We start from the raw sequence: 21,424 nt of genomic DNA, 5'->3' as shown, positions 1-21,424 counted from the left end.
TATTAGGGTTTACAACTAGGAAATCGTAATCTGACTGCTTAGGCCCTAAGCAGCCCATGGACTGCTTAAACATATCCCTTGGACGATTTCTAATGGGCTTTCCATAGAATTCGTTCAACCTATATATTATTAGGTGATCCATAGCCCAATTATAATTATCTTATAATTACAACTTCAGTCCCCTAAGTTTAATTAATCTCTTTTAACCACAAAATTAATTCTTAATTAATTCTTGACCAATATTAATTAAATAATATGATTTCTCCTTTAATATATTATTCTCACAATATATTAATAAATCATATTTAAACCTTTCTCTCCTTAAATCATCCTACATATTGCTATGGTGAAGGCAACCCAAAAGGACCATGCTCATAATCGGGTCAAGTACATACCAAAACAGTTATGGACTTAGACACTAATACAACACGGTTTTCATATCCAAGGTGGGAAGAAAGTTTTACACTCCCGAGACTCCCGAGATTTCCCGAGAATCTCGAGAGATCCGCTTTCTCGAGTAGAAGTTCTTCTCGGTTTTCATCACGCCTTCTCCAATCAATCAAGTGAGTTCATACCCCTATAAACTACACTTTTAAATATTTTATAAATACTTTTATATGCTTTTAAGGGGGGAATACAAGTTAAATACTCGATTATTGTCGTGTGTTATATAATAAAGTTCATTATACGCTTTTTATCAACGGAATCATATGTGATTTATAACAATTATAGGGAAAACTTCCGTATGAAAAATATATCACGATAACATCATAACTTTTGAAATGAAAAGTGTTGTTATATATATAAATCAAACACTCTGCTTATACAGTATGTATATGTGTCCATCTTTGGTACTACAAACATACGATTATTTTGGCACGAAAGACATCAATATTTTGGGATACTTGTTATTAATAAATCAATCATATCGGATTTATAACTAGTATACAAATGGATTTACTACAAGTTTAGCAGTTTTACTAAACATATTACTTCAAATGACTTTCTTAAACGTTTTTACATGATTAAAGCTCTTTATCAAACTGTCTTACACACTGTAAGCTTCCGTTCAAACTCGGTTACAAAGGTGTTTTCAAACAGTGGTTTTCCGTGTACGTAAACTGTCTTATCAAACAAAATACTTTCAATCGTTTTATAAACTGACATCAAGTCACAAATTCTTTATTAGACTTTTCAACGGTTTTACAAAACTTCTTTTATGATTTTATATTATAAATTGCATGCCTCTATATGTATAGTTATATAAGAAATGTTTAAAAGACTTAGGAAGGCTATCCACCCTATTTCCTTTTCCTCGATTTGGATGTGGTCTGGTGGGATATCGGGTACATGTCCGAACGTCGTTTAAATATTAGTTATATATATCATGTGTACATATATAGTCATAAATGTTCCATCAGTTATTTCAGTTCCGAAACTCTTAAGTAGCAAGGGTGTACAAACTTACTTGGACACTCATCAATTACATTCTAGTAAATTATTATAGGAATAGTTTAGGTAATACAAGACTTTATCCCTATTACAAGAAATTATACCAGAGTCAGTTCATTCATGAGTCTAGACTACATGCTATATGAAGGGATACTCTTTCAGAGATTCCTCTTACATGGATATATATTTAGGGATACGTTTACAGAGATTTCCACTTACATGAATACGTTTACATAGATACGCTTAGATGAGTACATTTACATAGATAATATATGAGAAGTTACTATTGCATATTATATGTGTAGATACTATTATATAGTTCTCTTTCTTATCTTTACCTTGTGATGCAATCACATCATCGACGAGATAGATTGGACTTTATATCCTTGTACCAAAGGATACTTTGTGGGACTAACCGTTCCTAGAACCATTGTTAGCTACAGAGGTAAATGAACATCTACGGATGTTTTCGGTTGATACCATTACATGTATACTTAAGGGACTAACTATTCCTAAACCCAGCTATTAGCAACAGAGGTAAATGCACATCTACGGATGTCTACGGTTGAACTATTTACAGCGATTTTCCACGTCGTGTGTATCTTAGTACCCAAGGATACAACATAAGTTATTATATTATTATTATTATTAGTTTTATAATAATAGTTAAACAGGGAAAAACCGTCACATTTTCAAGTAATGCCTATTTTCAAAACAACCAGGTCTTAGTTAAAGACTACTTCCAAAACATTTGGGTCTTGGTAGAAGACTACTTTTTATACTAGTAGGAAATATGGGATTTTCTAGGGTTTTCATACTTATACTAAACGTTTCATCATACATTCACCAGTCCTTCATAACAACTTTTCAAAGCAATAACATTGAAATACTTATGAAGTCACCAGCTTAAATGCTGATCTACTCTTTCAAAATAACTTGTATTCTCAGGTCACCGGCAGACAAGTACGATGACCAGGTTTTAGAGAAGACGGAGCAGTCAAGACTCGTCTTTCATTTTGAATAGTTATCATGTTGTCTTGTACTATGAAAGAACACACTTGTAATCAAAATTATACTATTAATGCAATGGATGATGTTGTTGCTTATTTACTACTTTACATTTTTTGTGATACATTACATGATGTCCTCCACCCCAGAACGTTTCCGTCGTTCTCAGTTTTGGGGTGTGACAGATTGGTATCAGAGCATTGTTTGTAGCGAATTAAGTATATCAACCCATAAAAGATATACTAACTATAAATACAATGGGATTAAAAATACTCTAACCAAGAGTTATGCTTTTAAATAATAAAATACTTGATTGAGTATACGTGCCTGCATTCATACTAAAATTCGTGTCACAAAGACAAGAACAAAAGTATTACGATTGTTGAATATCACAGGTAAGCTCGGGGATGTATGGTCAGTCCTTGGAATGGCATAGCCTGATCAACTGTGCTGGTCCAAGGAGTGATTAGCATACGCCCATGAATGGTTGTGATGTGGCAACAAGTCTAAAAACTTACCAACACTACCACGATGAGAACATTATAACAGAACCTTAGTATAAAATACTATAGGAGTATTTTGTGTTACTATAATTACTTACTTGAGAACTAAAAAGGATCTTCATTACTAAGTTGATGGTTGCTAAGTCGATATAGTAAGGTAATACGTAACTAGGATGTCATAGACTTAGAATCTGTGAAATTCTGCTTTACCCCGGTTCCTTGTGAATTTGGAGTTGAGTTCACTTATTCGAAAGTCTATTCTGTTTTGATTACATATAACTGGTATGCACTTTACAAATAATGATGTAACTAATGAAGATTATCTAATATTTATCTAGATAGTTCGTCTAATAATTATTTCTTTACCCAAATTCTAATGTAGATAACATGGATGGACTCCATCCCCACGACAACCCGTACTTCCCGAACGAAGGCAGTGCTGGATGGTTCAGAGAAGAACCAGAGAATGATTATCCACTCCCTTTTGAATGATCACCATGCTGAAGACCTTTCGGATGATGATAACTCCGAACCCGAGGATGAGAACCTACCCCTAGTAGCTCCCAATTCAAACCCTAACCCTCTTCCAACTCTTCATGGGCCGACGCCTCCTTGGGTAGAATGCTTGGAAACATGGACGAAGAGCAAGATCAACCTATGCTGTTTAATGAATACCGAAGCTTCTACCACTCAAGTGAAGGAATCTCAACATATAGAGTTCTACAAATCATAATCCGTAGAGTTTCCCGAAATGAAATTCAGGGCAGGACGACTTTTCAACGTATCAAAGAGGTTAATGCCAATGCAAGACTGCATACCACTAACACCAATCACCTTGATCACCAGTGAGAGATCTGAGAGAAACCATGAGACCCTGCTGCAAGCACTAGCTAAAACCCGAGCCGAAGTCATAGAGCTCCAAGTACGCCAGAGGGTGTACGAGAGATACCTACTTGATATGAAACACCAACTAACCAAAGTAAGGGTTCACCATAGGGGTGACTGTCGCCAGTAGGAGATACCTTACTTCCTTCTTTGTTTTAAAGAACCGTGTTCCTATCTATGTTCTGTGTAGTACTTTTTATGTGATTACCTTGTACTATAAGTACTTTTAGTTAAGTCTTTATGCTGTCAAATACTTTTCTACTCCGAATATGATGTATGACCTACAACAAGGTCAATTCCCCAAACCTATTACATCTTAAGCATCAATGATATCGAAAGTCGTGTAACTTTCGTGTAACTCTTTGTTCAAATACCTTCATTTTACTACCATTGCAGTCTATCTGAAACCCCATCTAGTCAAGTTATTGGACTATGATAATTTAACTCTAAAATCATATTTAAGCCTCTTTTAAAGGTTGGATCATATTATCCACCAACCTATAATACCTCGGCTTGAATGATAAACGTTTAAAGACCATTCTACAAACATACTTCTACTCTGAACTAGGACTGCATCATAGGGATGTAGGTCAAACTATCATGAACATACTTCTAATCTGTACTAGGACTGCATCATAGAGATGTAGGTTAAAACTTCAAGAACATACTTCTACTCTTTACTTAAGCGATCGAAGTACATCCAGGTTCAACCATTCTCACTCACAAATTCATTTTCTTTCCATGTAACAGAATCATGTCGCCGAAGAAAAACGATAAACCCATCAACCAAACACCAACTCTTCAGATTGATGCAGCTACCTTTCAAGCTGCAGTCTCGGCTGCCGTGTCAGCTGTTCTGACCCACCTTAATGCTAACAACGCGAATGTTAGCGGGATTGTTAACAATAACTCCAACCCAAGTAACAATCAAATACATCAACGGGCAACAAACTACCACGAGACCCCGAATCCCAAACCCAAGAATAACAAACAAAAGTTCTGGACTAAAGCTAAAGGAAAATCACCCCAAGGGGCGAGCAAAAGACAACAACATGTGGCAACCTTCGCAGCCACGACATTTGTACCTCCTACTACCATCTCTTCTGGTATCCCAATTGTCCCTACACCAGCTCGGCAGTATGCCGGAAACCTACCGAAATGCAATAAGTGCAGCTTCCATCATCTGGGTGGTTGTCGTCCGTTACACTGCTTTAAATGCAACAAGAACGGACATACTACCAATTGCTTCCAGACTCGGACCCAATACATTACTTCAAACACCAATGTCGAAATCTCTCGAATATGCCATCTATGTGGCCTAATGGGACACTTCAAGGGGGACTGTCCAACAGAGAAGGATGACGGTGAATCTGGAGGAGTTTAACCTCGGAATGAAAAGAGGCAACGAAGGACCCTACTATAGTATAGGTTCACTTCCAATCGTCAGTATTATGTATGTCTTTTTTTTAAAAAAAAACATGTTTAAAACTAGTGCAACTCGAGTCTTATATTTTGTGAGATCCCCTCAGTAAAGGGGACCCTCGTGCTGCGTATACTTGCCTTTTGTAGTATACTTTGTTCGCAACAATAGTCTTATAGTAAAACTAAAGTACTATAACTCCTTTAAAAGTTCCACTGTTGTCTTTTGTCTGTAACAGCCTTATGATCAAATCTAATACACTTATTTCCAAGTTGGTCTGATATCATCGTACAACTTGACTCAATTCAATCCTTACAATACCAGTTTCGTGCGCACATCTTTCTCCTAAATCGCATTTCTAAGCGAAGCCGTCATTCCAGAACTCCGAGTTACTCATGCAAAGAGTCCCTCATGTTTCTTATCCTTCTGAAGAAAAACTCAGCAAACCTCCCCGAAGTACCACTCGTACAGCACGTCAAGTTAAATCCAAAGACCCATACGGTTGATCTATCGTTGAAGAATGTATACATAGGGGTAGTATATAATCAAGGTTCTATAGGTTTAGAATTGATTATTCCACTTTAACTTCTTTTCCTCGTTGGGATGTGGGCTTAAAGAAGAGTCATTTATTCGACTACCTTTTCAACCTTAAGTATATACGACTCGTATATGTAAAACTATAATTAATGAACCAGGTATGAGTTCTATTAAGAACTTCAGGATGGGGACTACTTAAGACTACGAGTGATCATGCTGCCATGCGAATAAACTTAAAAGCCAAACACATGCCCTTTCCTCCGATTAGGACAAGAGAGACAGATGGAACAAAAGTACCTATTCTTTTTCCTAAATTCATGAGTAATCATACTTAATTTTAGATCTTCACGACATCTAATCGACCACAAGGTTTTGACTTCATAATCAGTACGAATAGGTTGTGTTCTTATGCAAGAGGAAAGGTCACTGCCTATACCTCAAGACAGCTTAAGACACAGGAAGTAAACTATACAACACATGATCTTGAGTCAGGAGCAGTGATAATTGCTCTGAAGATTTGGACACACTACTTGTAGGGTACAAGGTGTACTAATTTCACAGTCCACAAAACATCCAACATGCATTCGAGCAAGAAGAGTCATCAAACTGTAAACGTACATAAAAAGAACGTCCAAATCTGACTTTGTAAGAAGAAGTTGTGATTTTTGTAAGTTACAGATATAACAGTAGACAACTAAAAACTCGAAATACAGATCGAGAGACTTTTAGCCGACACAATCTAAATGAGAATCAAAGGGCTCAACAATACTAGCGCAAAGGTAAAAAGTCTGACGAAAACGGACGTCGGATGAAGAAGTTATGGAACTTTAACGGACTTTTCCTGTCCCGACCTATTAAAAATATAATATTAAAAATAAACTCAAAAATAGCCGATGGAGTCTAAACGAAAGTTGTAGATCGTAGTCTCACCTTCGCGTGGATATAAAGAACGTCGAAAACGGAGTTCGTATGAGAAATATATGAATTTTTGAAGTTTGCTAATTGATTAATATATAAATTTAATTAAAATCTGATATTATCCGAAGGAGGAGTCGTCGGACCAATCTAGGTTACGCCCAGTGTACCCTCGTACGCCCAGCGTACTCAGATGCTAGGCTCTGGTTCGTCCACGTCACTCCGATGTTTCGACCGAGGATGCGCTCATGCATGACGCATGAGTACGCAGCGCATACACTCGTACGCCCCGCGTAACGATACCTCTCAGACCCCTATAAATAGAGATGCGAGGGTGCCAGCCATATTTGCTAATTTCCTTCCTTTCTCGCGTCGAAGCTCTGCGTTTCAACCCTCGGATTCATCCCAAAGGCCTGGTTTTCATATCCAAGGTGGGAAGAAATTTTTACACTCCCGAGACTCCCGAGATTTCCCGAGAATCTCGAGAGATCCGCTTTCTCGAGTAGAAGTTCTGCTCGGTTTTCGTCACGCTTTCTTCAATCAATCAAGTGATTTCATACCCCTATAAACTACACTTTTAAATGTTTTATAAATACTTTTATATGCTTTTAAGGGTGGGAATACAAGTTAAATACTCGATTGTTGTCGTGTGTTATATAATAAAGTTCATTATATGCTTTTTATCAATGGAATCATATGTGATTTATAACAATTATAGGGAAAACTTCCGTATGAAAAGTATATCACTATAACATCATAACTTTTGAAATGAAAATTGTTGTTATATATATATATATATATATATATATATATATATATATATATATATATATATATATATATATATCAAACACTCTGCTTATACTGTATGTATATGTGTCCATCTTTGGCACTACAAACATACGATTATTTTGGCACGAAAGACATCAATATTTTGGGATACTTGTTATTAATAAATCAATCATATAGGATTTATAACTAGTATACAAATGGATTTACTACAAGTTTAGCAGTTTTATTAAACATATTACTTCAAATGACTTTCTTAAACGTTTTGACATGATTAAAGCTCTTTATCAAACTGTCTTACACACTGTAAGCTTCCTTTCAAACTCGGTTACAAAGGTGTTTTCAAACAGTGGTTTTCCGTGTACATAAACTGTCTTATCAAACAAAATACTTTCAATCGTTTTATAAACTGACATCAAGTCACAAATTCATTATTAGACTTTTCAACGGTTTTACAAAACTTCTTTTATGATTTTATATTATAAATTGCATGCCTTTATATGTATAGTTATATAAGAAATGTTTAAAAGACTTAGGAAGGCTATCCACCCTATTTCCTTTTCCTCGATTTGGATGTGGTCTGGTGGGATATCGGGTACACGTCCGAACGTCGTTTAAATATTAGTTATATATATCATGTGTACATATATAGTCATAAATGTTCCATCAGTTATTTTAGTTCCGACACTCTTAAGTATCAAGGGTGTACAAACTTACTTGGACACTCATCAATTACATTCTAGTAAATTATTATAGGAATAGTTTAGGTAATACAAGACTTTATCCCTATTACAAGAAATTATACCAGAGTCAGTTCATTCATGAGTCTAGACTACATGCTATATGAAGGGATACTCTTTAAGAGATTCCTCTTACATGGATATATATTTAGGGATACGTTTACAGAGATTTCCACTTACATGAATACGTTTACATAGATACGCTTAGATGAGTACAATTACATAGATAATATATGACAAGTTACTATTGCATATTATATGTGTAGATACTATTATATAGTTCTCTTTCTTATCTTTACCTTGTGATACAATCACATCATCGACGAGATAGATTGGACTTTATATCCTTGTACCAAAGGATACTTTGCAGGACTAACCGTTCCTAGAACCATTGTTAGCTACAGAGGTAAATGAACATCTACGGATGTTTTCGGTTGATACCATTACAGGTATACTTAAGGGACTAACTATTCCTAAACCCAGCTATTAGCAACAGAGGTAAATGCACATCTACGGATGTCTACGGTTGAACTATTTACGGCGATTTTCCACGTCGTGTGTATGCTGATCTACTCTTTCAAAATAACTTGTATTCTCAGGTCACCGGCAGACAGGTACGATGACCAGGTTTTACAGAAGACGGAGCAGTCAAGACTCGTCTTTCATTTTGAATAGTTATCATGTTGTCTTGTACTATGAAAGAACACACTTGTAATCAAAATTATACTATTAATGCAATGGATGATGTTGTTGCTTATTTACTACTTTACATTCGTTGTGATACATTACATGATGTCCTCCGCCCCAGAACGTTTCCGCCGTTCTCGGTTTTAGGGTGTGACATATATATATATATATATATATATATATATATATATATATATATATATATATATATATATATATATAGGGTATATTTTACACTTTTAAAATACTAGGTGGTTTTATTAACTTTCTCTTCTAACTAAACTTTTAATTAACTTAACAAAACCATGAGGGTGTAATTTGAACTTTTCAAAATACTAGAGTTTTAGAATTTAAATATTACATAATTAAACTATTAATCAAAATTTTAAATTCCAAAACTTGAGGGAATGTTTTGAAACATTTCAAAACATTAAGGTTTAGAATTTAAATATTTCAAAATTAAACTTTTATTCAAAAAATTTAAATTCCAAAACTTGAGGGCAAGTTTTGAAACTTTTCAAAACATTAGGTTTTAACTATTTAAATTTCAAAAACAAAACTTTTAAGTTCAAATTTAAACTATAAAACCTAAAGGGGAAAATTGAAACTTTTCAAGAACATTCTAGATCAACAATTCAAATAAGGAAATTATCTAATTTTGACCTAGTCAAATTTCCTACAGGATAATTCATCAAATAACTCAAATAATTAAACATTATCTTATAAGGTAACAAATATTTGATTAAATGGTAATTATCTACTATTTTGGTAAGGATATTCACCCAAAATCAATAAAAATTGGATTTTATTAATTAAAAAACGTTTGTTGTAAGTATCCCAAGTTAAAAACAACAAGAAAATCGCCAAAACTCGCTGCCATACCCTCGGACTCGCTGAGTCAGAGACTGGACTCGCCGAGTCAGCTTGACTCACCGATTTCATCTACTGACTCGCTAAGTCAGTCAACCAGAAGGTGGAAAAATCGTTTTTTCAGCAAATCAACTATCAAATAAGCATCAATTCATCATCAAACAACCCTAGTCTCTGATACCACTGATGGGCTTCGAGTAATACATCATTCCTATGGTGTACATGCAGACCCTAATAGCTTTGGATCTAGTTTGTCTAATGAACATGCAATTGACTATCCAAATCCATAAACCCTAGATCTAACAAACTATAACTGAAATTAGGTATTAGATCTTACCTTTGATTGTTATATAGCAATAACAATCAATCCTTGGCTTTAGAAAGCTTAGTGCCTCGAGTGTTGCACCTCTAATGGAGTCACAAACACCACTAAGCAACTTGGATGAAGAGGGAGGAGAGAGGAGGCACCAAAAACGGTTGGAAACCCTAAAGGGAGTATTCACCACGTTTTTGGGGCCATAAGGGTTCCATATATGTGCTGGTTATTAGGGTTTACAGCTAGGAAACCCTAATCTGAATGCATAAGCCGTAAGCAGCCCATGGACTCCCTCTTTAGAAGCCTTGGACGATTTCTAATGGGTTTACCCATAGAATTCGTCCACTCCAACTTCTACGGAGTCCATTAGCCCATCTATGTAATTATCTTATAATTACACAATAAGCCCCTTAAGTCTAATTAATCTCTTTTAGCCACAAAATTAATTCTTAATTAATTCTTGACTAATATTAATTAAACAATATGATTTCTCCTTTAATATATTCTTCTCATAGTATATTAATAAATTATAATCAAACCTTTCTCTCATTAATTCCTCCTACATATTGCTATGGTGAAGGCAACCCAAAAGGACCATGCTCATAATCGGGTCAAGTACATACCAAAATAGTTATGGACTTAGACACTAATCCAACAAATTGGGCAGAAGGACGATATTAGTTTAATGATTAAATAGTTTTTAGAAACTTGTAATTGCTAAAATGTAATTGACATTTGATTATTGAATAAAATGAGTTCTATTTATAAGTAAAGTTACTATCTTGTGTCAATTATTTACTATTGTTTTATATTGCAAGTTTTGACTTCAAGAATGATATAATTATTCAAACTGCCCACTTTTGATCATACTTTGGAAGTAGGTTATGAAAGTAGACTATCATGAATGGGTTTTTGTAAGATTGTCTAACGTGTTAGACATAGCAAATTTTGCTACAAACATTCATGAGTACTCTTGAAATAAGATTTCGGTATTCGATTAAACCCACACTCACATGAATCACTTCATGGAATTTATCACGAGTGATTGTGAGATGATAATATCGTATAGTCTTCAAACTAAGATATATGAGTTGTTGATTATGAGTTGGTTGTACATTGATAGTGCGAAAATGCATCGGTAACTCAATGTTATAAAATGTGTTGTTGTGTTTGATTTAACGATTAATTAGTACAAGCATATTAGTTGAGGTTTATTTGTTCCTTTTATCCAAAGAGGATTAAAAGTGATATATTGGGCCCCTTGATGATTTGTTTTACTTATGTGTCGGGCCCCGTCAGGACTCAATTGATGTGTTCAATTAAGTTCTATGTCAAACATATCAGAAATAAGGAAACAGACTATTGGACAATGAGTATTAATTTATTCCATGTCTTTGTCCACACGATATCTTGAAGAACACATGATTATATGATCACTTATCTAATGGATGCAACAGATTATAACAACGGCTTTTTAAGAGCTACGATTTCTAACCGGATTCTAAGTTGCATTGGTAATTATAGTTTATTAGACTTATCCAAGTGGGAGATTGTTGGATTAGGTGTCTAAGCCCATAACTATAATTGGTATGTACTTGACCCGATAGTAGCATCATCTGTTTCGGGTTGCCTTCACCAGAACAATTTTATAGATGGGTAATTGAGTAAGAGGTTACTTATGATTTCTCAATATATTATAAGTATAGTATATTAATTGAGTAATCATATTATTTAATTAGTATTGATCAATAATTAATTAAGAATTAATTTAGTGATCAAAAGAGGCTAATTAAAATTGATACATATGGATTGGGCTAATGATCTATATTTGATTTGTGATGGGTTAAGCTTATGGATAGCCCATGAAGCGTTAGTCCAAATCAAATGCATGGATCATTAGATTATATGTGTCGATTAGGGTTTCACATGACTCTTGGTTTTCTACACATATAAATATGTTATTCTAAGCCTTAGAATCGACCCACTACTTGCATTCCAAGAAGAGAAGTTGGTTTTAAGTCTTCTTAGCCTCTCTCATATCCATTTCGTTGTTTATTGGTGTTTGTGACATGTTTGAGACACAGAACTTGGGTTGCTAAGTTCTCACAAGGCCAAAGTCTTACTAGCTACATCAAGAGGTAACCTTCTAACTAATTTTATGATTCATATGTTAAATTTTGTATGCTAGTTTAGTCTCCATGATTTGGATATCAATGTTGCATGTAAAATTAGAGAAAACTAAGATCCAAATCATTAAGGTTGTATGTTCACCATAGCAATGTTAAAGTACATAAAACCCTTCTTTTGATTGACCCTCATTAGTTCAGGTTTTTCAATAAGCACAACAGGTTCATCCCTATTCTGTTCAAGTAGACACCTTTCTCTTCCATCTGCACATCCAAGATCATTTGTATCATGACTTGTACTCCCGCCATCATGATTGGCTCGGGTGCAACTGCTACCTCTAGTACACGCTCAATCACATGCTGCTGATTTTCATTTCCGTTAGCGTTTCCAAATCACAAACACCATGAAAGTAAGAATCTTGTAGCTAGAAGTGCTACATTCTAGAATGTGTTTATATCATATTAGAACAAGAAGGAAGATATGTTCCATACTAGAATTTGGCTCTAGAAGACCTGATTCTAAGCATTGGATCATACGGTGAAAGGTCATTAGAACATGATCCATCAGTCAATTATGATTATATCATATTAGAATAGTAAGAAGAAGATAAGTCTCCAATAAAGATCAAGTTTTTAACTCAAAGATTACAATTGAAATTCCAACATAGTATGCAGAAAGGGTGCAAGGTAGAGCATCGTTAGCAGTCAAGAAGAACAATAGTTAGATACTCATTTGAATGTTATGGTTATTACCTAGGATGAAAAGATAAGATATGGATTCATTATACAAGCCCTATTTCGTTGATGATTCTGAGACGTAATCATCCTAGGGGGGTAATTGTAATGCCCACATATTCGGGCTAGTCAATTTAAAGACAATAAACATCAAAATTGACTTTTTGATAGAAGATTATTTAGGATAAATAACCTTAACAAAAGTTATAGTATATTTCACAACGATTTCATACATATAAAGGGCGCTAAAATCCAACTTATAACGAACAAGATCTCACCTATCGAAGTTTTACGGCAAAACTAGCACGCCACAAGAATCGTAAAAAGTGAATTTATAATAAAATACTTTTTAGCCTTAGAGATCTAAACAAAAGTTGTAGTATACGTTAAACCGAGAGCATGCATAAAAAGAATGTCCAAATCGGACTTCGTATGAGGAATTTATGATTGTTCTAAGATTTAGCACATCTGTGCACAGCCCGAAAATCGAATTTTAGATCGCTCAACTTTTAGCAAAAACAATTTAAACGAGAATTGCAGATCTCGTTAGTAGGTGCTCAACGATAAAAAGATAGTCGAAAACGGAGCTCGTATGTGAAAGATATGGACGAAACTTAGTCGCTATTATTCGAACGCTGTGAATTTGATTCAAAATTTTAAATGTGAGATAGAATGAGTTAGCCAATGGATTCTAAATGAAGTCGTAGTACTCGTAAATACCAACATATAGATATAAAGAACATCGAGAGTAGAGCTCGTATGTTAAAGATATGGACGAAACTTAGTCCCTACTCTTTGAGCATGCTAATTTCGATATGGATTTGCAAATTTGAGATAGAATGAGAATTAGCCAAAGGAGTCTAAATGAATGTTGTAGTACTTGTAAATACCAATGTGTGGATATAAAGAACATAAAAAATAGAGCCTCTACATGGAAGATACAGACAAAACTTACCCTATGAATAAAGGATGAATTCTTCATATTTTCTTACACCATTCCTCTAAACTCTCTCTAGAATCCATGTTAGAACAAAGTTCGTTCAGGATTGTATGATTCTAAGCAGAATATAAATAAAAACGTAAATAAGAACACAAGTATTACAATTAATATGTCGAATGATTAATGCAAAATACCCCAGAAGAGCTCGATTAAGAACTTCAATCTGTAGAGGTAAATATTAGGGTTACAAGAATCAACGTGAACGACTATTCCTATTATATACGCATACATGCATGCATATATTTATAACAAAACCCTAACAACTTATCTAGATAAAGGAAACTATTCTAGATAACTACGGATGGATAAACCCAATCCGATTACAAATCAAAAAGCCCAAGACGCAACACTAAAATATTCAACAATCTCCCCCTTTGTGTCTTTGGAGCAGAAACTCTATTCTCTTTTCACACCAGTGGGATTCTTCACCGTTTCAAATATCCTCGGTATAATGGCCAGAACATGTTGTCTAAACGTTATATACCACCGAAGCATATCTGTAAAATTCTTCTTGTCTGATGCTGAGTTCTACTTGCATCGATGAATGATGTTGATTATATGCTCCAAACAATCTATTGAAAACAGATGCTTGTCAACCAATGCAAACAGAAACTTATGTCTGTCACCCTTAGTGAACATGACCGTCAAGTTGGTTGAATCAATCTGCCCCCAACTTCATTTTATTTACATCATCGGGTTTAGATGTTGGCTTGACTGTCGGCTTCTTATTCATCACTCTTGCTATCTCCTGATCCATTGTGGCAAGCTCATGGATATAGGAGGCCAACATTCTTTTAAGATGCTTCAAAATCAACTAACTCCCTGTCAACCTTCAAATTAGGAAAAGGAACCTCAGCAGTGACCTCAAAGCAATGATAAGTAAATGCTCTTTTAGTGATTGGCATGTAAAACTGTGAGTCCTTTGAGTTCTCACATTCAAAAGAAGTAATCGGTTCCAACCAATACATGGAAGGAAACTCAATCACCTAGGTGATAAGAGTATCTCTGTCCCACTCGGGAAACAGAATCTTTTTGTACTGCAAGACCTCCTCCTCCTCTTTATTCTTTTTCTCCTTCTCTTCAGCCTCTTTTGCCACCTTTAGAGTTTCATCAAGCTCTCTATCTCGTTTCTTTCTTTTGAGGGCTTCGACAATAGTCTCTTCAGGATCAGAGTCACTATCGTCTAGAATTTGCTTTCCAGAAACCGAAGCTACATTAACCTTCGGTTCTGTTTTGACTTTACTCTCCTCTCCCCCTTGTTTCGGAAGAAAGACTTTCTCCGAGACACCTTTCATTTCACTAAGAAGAGAAATGGCAAGAAGAAGTTTAGTTTGGAGATGCTTCCGAATAGTCAAAGTCAGAATGGGATCATGGGCTTTGAGAAGAGCAGTCAACATATTCTTCACATCACCAGCACAACTCTGAAAGATAGCCCATTGAGTCTTGAGCAGAGAGATCTCCTTTTCAAACTGGGCCAATTGTACTTTCTGTAGCTCAACAGTTGCCTGGTGTTTGATCAAGTCCTCCTTCAATGTGCTTTCTGCAATTAAAGAAGCAAAACGAGAATCCAAGGATTGAAGAAAAGATGTGGATTATGTTTTGAGATCAGCACGAAGGGCATCAAACTTGGTAGTTTCTTCTTGAAGAGTGTGGGAAAAGGAGTCCACAGAAGCTAGATATTTTGCTGCATTAGTGTCAGCATGAGCTTTGAGCGAATCGAGGAAAATCTGAGTTGTATGAACAACCTCAGTAACCTTCTCTGTGGCCTGTGAACACGAAGCTGTGGACTTGTTAACTGCAGCTGTAGATTTGTCAATGGCTTCAGTATATTACTGAACAGAAGTCTCCACAAAAGCTTTCATAACAACCCCGTTATAAGCTTTGTTGTCTGCAAGCAATCGATCAAGCTTTTCATTAATGTCTTGAAGTTGTTGATTATTGGCAGGAGCATCAGCATCGGTATCAGTTGGAAGCCGGTAAGGACTAAAGTATAAAGAATCATACTCTTCGTCATCTCCTCCTAAAGTAGCACCAGAGTTAGAAGATGGGGTGGGAGATGGTAGTTTAGAAACAGGAGGATCAATCACAGTGGTAGCCCCTGTATCATATACATTGACTTCTACTGGGATTTGGGGTATGGTGGTGGTGATGGATTTTGTTGCAAGATGAGTTGAGATGGGTGTAGTGGAGACAGGAATAGAGGTATTGGTGGTTGAAGTTGGTAGAGAAGTAGTTTCAACAGGAAAGGATGGTATATCTGTGGGAATAGAAAGTGGAGCTTTCTGTTGTGATGATTGAGTTGGAATGGAAATTTTTGTGGGTTGAGGAGATGGAAGTCTAGTAGTTTCGGGAGAGACTGGTGGAGTAGGAATGTGAGTATCTTTAGGAGATGGAGGTGGGTTTGGAGATCTCATTGGTGTAGGCTCTCTGGTGAAGACTGGAGGATTCTTAGCTTCTGTTTCTTGATCTTCAATGGTTTCAGGTTCAGGAGACAAATTTCTCTTGGGCCTTTTAGCCATCTTTTTAATCTTCATCAGCTTTGTTTGAGAAGAAGCTTCCTCACCAGCCTTTCGCTTTGAAATTTTCGGCTTTTTCTCCTTTGCTTCTTCTTTCTCTGTTTTCACCACCCGCTTGCCTCTGTTAGCAGGTTGTTCCAAAGCATCTAGTGCAGCTTGTTCTGTAGACAAGACCCTCGGACCAACTGGAGACAATTTTCTGTAATCTTCCATTACCGTGCTTTGTGCTGTGACACACCTGTACATCGATTCAGGAATTGATCCATAATGAGGAAACTTACGTGGATCAGATAAAATAATCTTCATGGTGTGAAATGAAGCGATAGAGGCAAGAAGAGCGTCTTTCATAATCGGAATCTCCAAAGAATCCATGGCTTTTCTTGTAATCACGGTCCAGAAACGGCCACATGAAATCTCTGAGTGACGGGTTGTGGTATTCAAACTCTGCACCACTTGGGACCAGATTATCGTGCCATAATCTAGATTGATCCCGTTATATAAACCATAAAGAATGGTGAGAAAGCCTTTGCTTGTGGTATCAGAACCACCACTTCTTTCCGCCAAACCCTTGATGAGAAGGGTCAACAACCCATTCCACTGCGATGGTAAGCAGGACTTCTTGACCTTCGCAATCGATGTAAGTATGTTGGTGTACCCCATCTCGTACAACATTGTGAAGATTTGGGTTGTTGTGACGAAGTCAGGTGAGATAATGGAGGAACCAACTGCGAGCCCTAAAAGGGAACAAAACTTCGTCTTTGAAATCGAGGATTTCTTATCGTGAATACTGAAGTAGATGCGATCCTTATTCTTGTCATACTTCGCTGATGAGTACACTTGAGATAGTAGCGACATCGGAACTGCTTCGACTAGGGTTAGGGCTATTACCAGACGGGAATACTTCAGACACTCCACCACATGCAACATATATGAGTTATATGCGAATGGACTCATTTGGATTATTAGATTTTGGTTGGGTCGGATTGTAAGCAAGGAGGATGTTATAGTTTGATCATACGCGGAGGATGAGGTCGCCATTGATGAACGAAGAAGAAGATGAACAGTTTAATCTTTGTATGAGAGAGATAATCAGAGACTGGTAAATGACAAATAAAACGATCACCCCTATTTATACGGTTGCCGGAGAGAGAAATCGTGATGATGAGGTTGTTAAAACGTTTCCTGAAAAAGCACGATTTGACAGTGTGGTTAATCCCAGGAAAACGTAAGCATACGTGGGTTTGAAACGAATCAAATTCACGCGCCCAAATCTTATCTTCGAACCGTTTGAAATTCCCTGTTACCCCGTGTTTGGTTACAAAGGATAACCAAAACTTATACCAATCAGTAATTAGAATGTTGGAAAATATTAATTTTCGTACATAAGAGTGTGAAAGATAAAGAAATAAAACATGTGTGTATTGGATGTGAGTGATGTCTTTTTAGAAGACAGAAAGCAGAGGATTCCGGGCAAGAATCACTTCCTTCAAAGTCAAGAGAGACTTGAAGTGCTTGTGCGGTTTCCTGAAAAATACGATCAACTGTTTGTTAATAAACAATGAAAGGCTTCTTTTGATCATATGCATTGGGTGGCTTTCCTCCAACCGAACATCGAGTTTTAACATAAACCGATCGTTGGTAGAGGTACATGTGAGACCGATGTGATCTATTGAACAGGTAGGTGGGATATATTATGTTTATGACTTATAGGAAGCAGAAATCTCAAAAAAAAAAAAATAAACTAGACCTCTTTGGGAAGAAATGTCTTAGCTGTAGACGATTTCGTAAAAGATCACGCAAAATAAAAAGAGATTTCCTTAGGTAACCAGTTAATTCTTGAGTATTTCACTCACCGTCAATTCATTTTTGGTGTCGGATTTTGGGTTTCACTTAGAACGTGGTAATCGTATCTAAGATCATCAACACAGATGTTGTGAAACCATAAACCTCAGTGGTAAAGACCGAGAGTCTCAAGGGTTACATTAGTGAACCGAAGGTAGATGGAGAATATAAGGAGGTGGTTAAGGAACCGAATGTACCTTCTGCTAGATAAGCGTGACAGAGCAGAGAAACTCTTTACTCAAATGAGAAGAGTAAGGTAGCTCTAGACCGAGTGAGTTAAAATAGCCTGATTTGGAAGAAACGATGGGTATCGATCGAATCATTAAGGCTTACTCGAGATCGTAGAGGCTTTATGACAACATACAACAGCATGCTTCTAAGGACACTTAGCTAGGTTGTATAAAAGTGAAATCATACCTGCTTGAGATTTTTCGACGGTTATTCTTGTGTTTACCTATTAATAACAGACACCAAACAAAACAAACAAGCAACAAATAAAAGATAAAAAAATATTTTTCGATTTTTGGATATTTTCTGAAAAAAAAAACAGAAAGATAAAATATTTTTGGATTTTTGGATATTTTCTGAAAAAAAAAAAAAAAAAAAAAAAAAAAAAACAGAAAGATAAAATATTATTGGATTTTTGGATATTTTCCAAAAAAATAAAAACAGAAAGAAAATAAATATATATAACCGAAACCTTGTCTTATTAATGAGAGCAGACAGAGCGAAGCCAAGATTTATGGAGCCGAGATATACAGAGTGGTCTGTTTATTTCCAAAAATCTAGAGCAGAGATAGACCGAGCGCTCTGTCTATCTCTGTCGTCTTTATTTTAAGGAGAAAATTGAGGATTCGGTACCGACTATCCTTCCATCATACCCAAGCCTTGTAAGATTTTATTGAAGGTTGTTTCTGGTAAGGCTTTAGTAAAGATGTCAGCCAGTTGATCAGCAGAATGAACAAAATGTACTTCTACGTTCTCGTCTTCTACGTGATCCTTGATGAAATGATACCTTAGTGCTATGTTCTTGGTTTTCGAATGTTGCACTGGATTATGACAAATCCTGATTGCACTTTCAGAGTCACAGTAGAGAGGGATCTTTTTCATACTCAGTCCATAATCTCTCAACTGACTTTGAATCCAAACAACCTGAGAGGTACATGATGCGGCAGCGATGTATTCTGCTTCTGCTGTGGACAAGGAAACACAAGTTTGCTTCTTTGATTGCCAACTGACAAGTTTTCCATCAAGGAATTAACATCCTCCGGTAGTGCTTTTCCTGTCCAATCCACATCCTCCAAGATCAGCATCTGAAAAGGCTTGTATGAAGAATCCAGATCTTGCGGGATACCAGAGACCGAGAGTTGATGTCTTCTTCAGATATCGAAAAATATTCTTCACAGCAGTCATGTGGGGTTCTCTTGGATTAGCTTGAAACCTGGCATAATAACAAACAGAGAACATGATATCTGGTCTACTAGCTATTAGATACATAAGGGATTCTATCATTTGTCGATAAAGAGTTATGTCTGCAGCCGGTTTCTCCAGAGATGGGGTTAGCTTGGTGCCGAATGCCATTGGAACCTTTACTTTTGAATCACCCTTCATTCCAAATTTTGTTCGCAGATTTTTGGTATATGCTTCCTGGTTTATAAAGATGCCTTCTGGTCCCTATCTAATATTTAAACCAAGGAAAAAGTTAATCGGACTCATTGTGCTCATTTCAAATTTAGTCTCCATCAACTTTCCGAATTCAGCGGTTAAGCTAGGATTCGTAGAGCCAAAGATGATATCATCGACATAAATCTGAACAATCATCAAATGTTCGCCTTCCTTCTTTTGAAAGAAGGTTGGGTCAACCGAACCTTGTTTAAACTTTGACATTTTTAGAAATCGAGTGCGAGTTTCATACCAGGCTCTTGGTGCTTGCTTTAGCCCATAGACAGCTTTATCAAGTACATAGCAATGATCCGGGTACTTTTCATTCACAAAACCAGGTGGTTGCTCAACAGAGACGGTTTCTTCTAATTCTCCATTCAAGAATGCACATTTGACATCCATTTGGAAAACTTCGAAGTTCTTGTGAGCGACATATGCTAGAAAAATTCTAACAGACTCTAACCTTGCCACAGGAGCAAACGTTTCTTTATAATCAATCCCTTCTTCTTGACAATAGCCTTTTAAAACCAACCGAGCCTTGTTACCAATGACATTACCTTCTTTGTCCAGCTTATTTCTAAATACCCATTTCAAGCCAACAACAGAGGCATCTTTCGGTGTAGGAATCAATCTCCAAACTCTGTTTCGTTTGAATTCATTGAGCTCATCCTGCATTGCTTGTACCCAATCAGAATGATCAAGTGCAGCATTTACGGTTTTCGGCTCTATTTTGGAGATAAAAGAGTTAAACATACAAAATTCCACTTTGGAGAATAATGCTGTTTGTTTTGCCTTCAGTTGAGATCTAGTAAGAACACTTTCAGATGATTCACCAATAATTTGCTCTTTGGGATGGTCTTTTGTCCATTTTACTAGCGGAGGATAGCTGGGATCATATTCTGGATTTAGTTCTGCTTCAATTTCAATTTCAACATCTGACTTATCCCCTTCACCTTCGCCAGTTGAACTATCACTTGTTCTCTCCTTCTCCCCATCGACTAGCGAAGTGAAGCCTATATCTTCAACAGAATCGGCAGTAGGGGTCTCCCCCTTGACTGGATTTTCGCTTGTTAATTTTGGTTCAGTTGTTTGAGTATCAGATGTGGTGGAATGGTAATTCTCCCCCTCGACAAAAACTCTAGATGGTTTGAAAGTGTTATCATTCTCCCCCTGGAACATTGAATCGGAGTTTGAAGTACTAGGTGATGGTTTAGGAGTAGGTGTTTCGGTTTCCATTGATTTGACAGCTTCTTCTATTACTTTCTTTAGATTATCTACCTTGTTGCCTGCTGCTGTTACCTCCGAATGTATTTCCTTTTCTAGTTCATCGAACAACCGAATGTATTCATCAAACAGATTGGATATTGGAACCGAGACCTGTCCAAATGCTGGAAAGATGTCTCCAGAGGCATCTTCTGTCC

Source organism: Lactuca saligna, chromosome 3 (assembly GCF_052625555.1).
Source record: "Lactuca saligna cultivar CGN05327 chromosome 3, ASM5262555v1, whole genome shotgun sequence".
Taxonomy (NCBI): domain Eukaryota; kingdom Viridiplantae; phylum Streptophyta; class Magnoliopsida; order Asterales; family Asteraceae; genus Lactuca; species Lactuca saligna.
The sequence above is the reverse complement of the archived record's forward strand: the minus strand, read 5'-3'. Positions refer to the sequence as shown.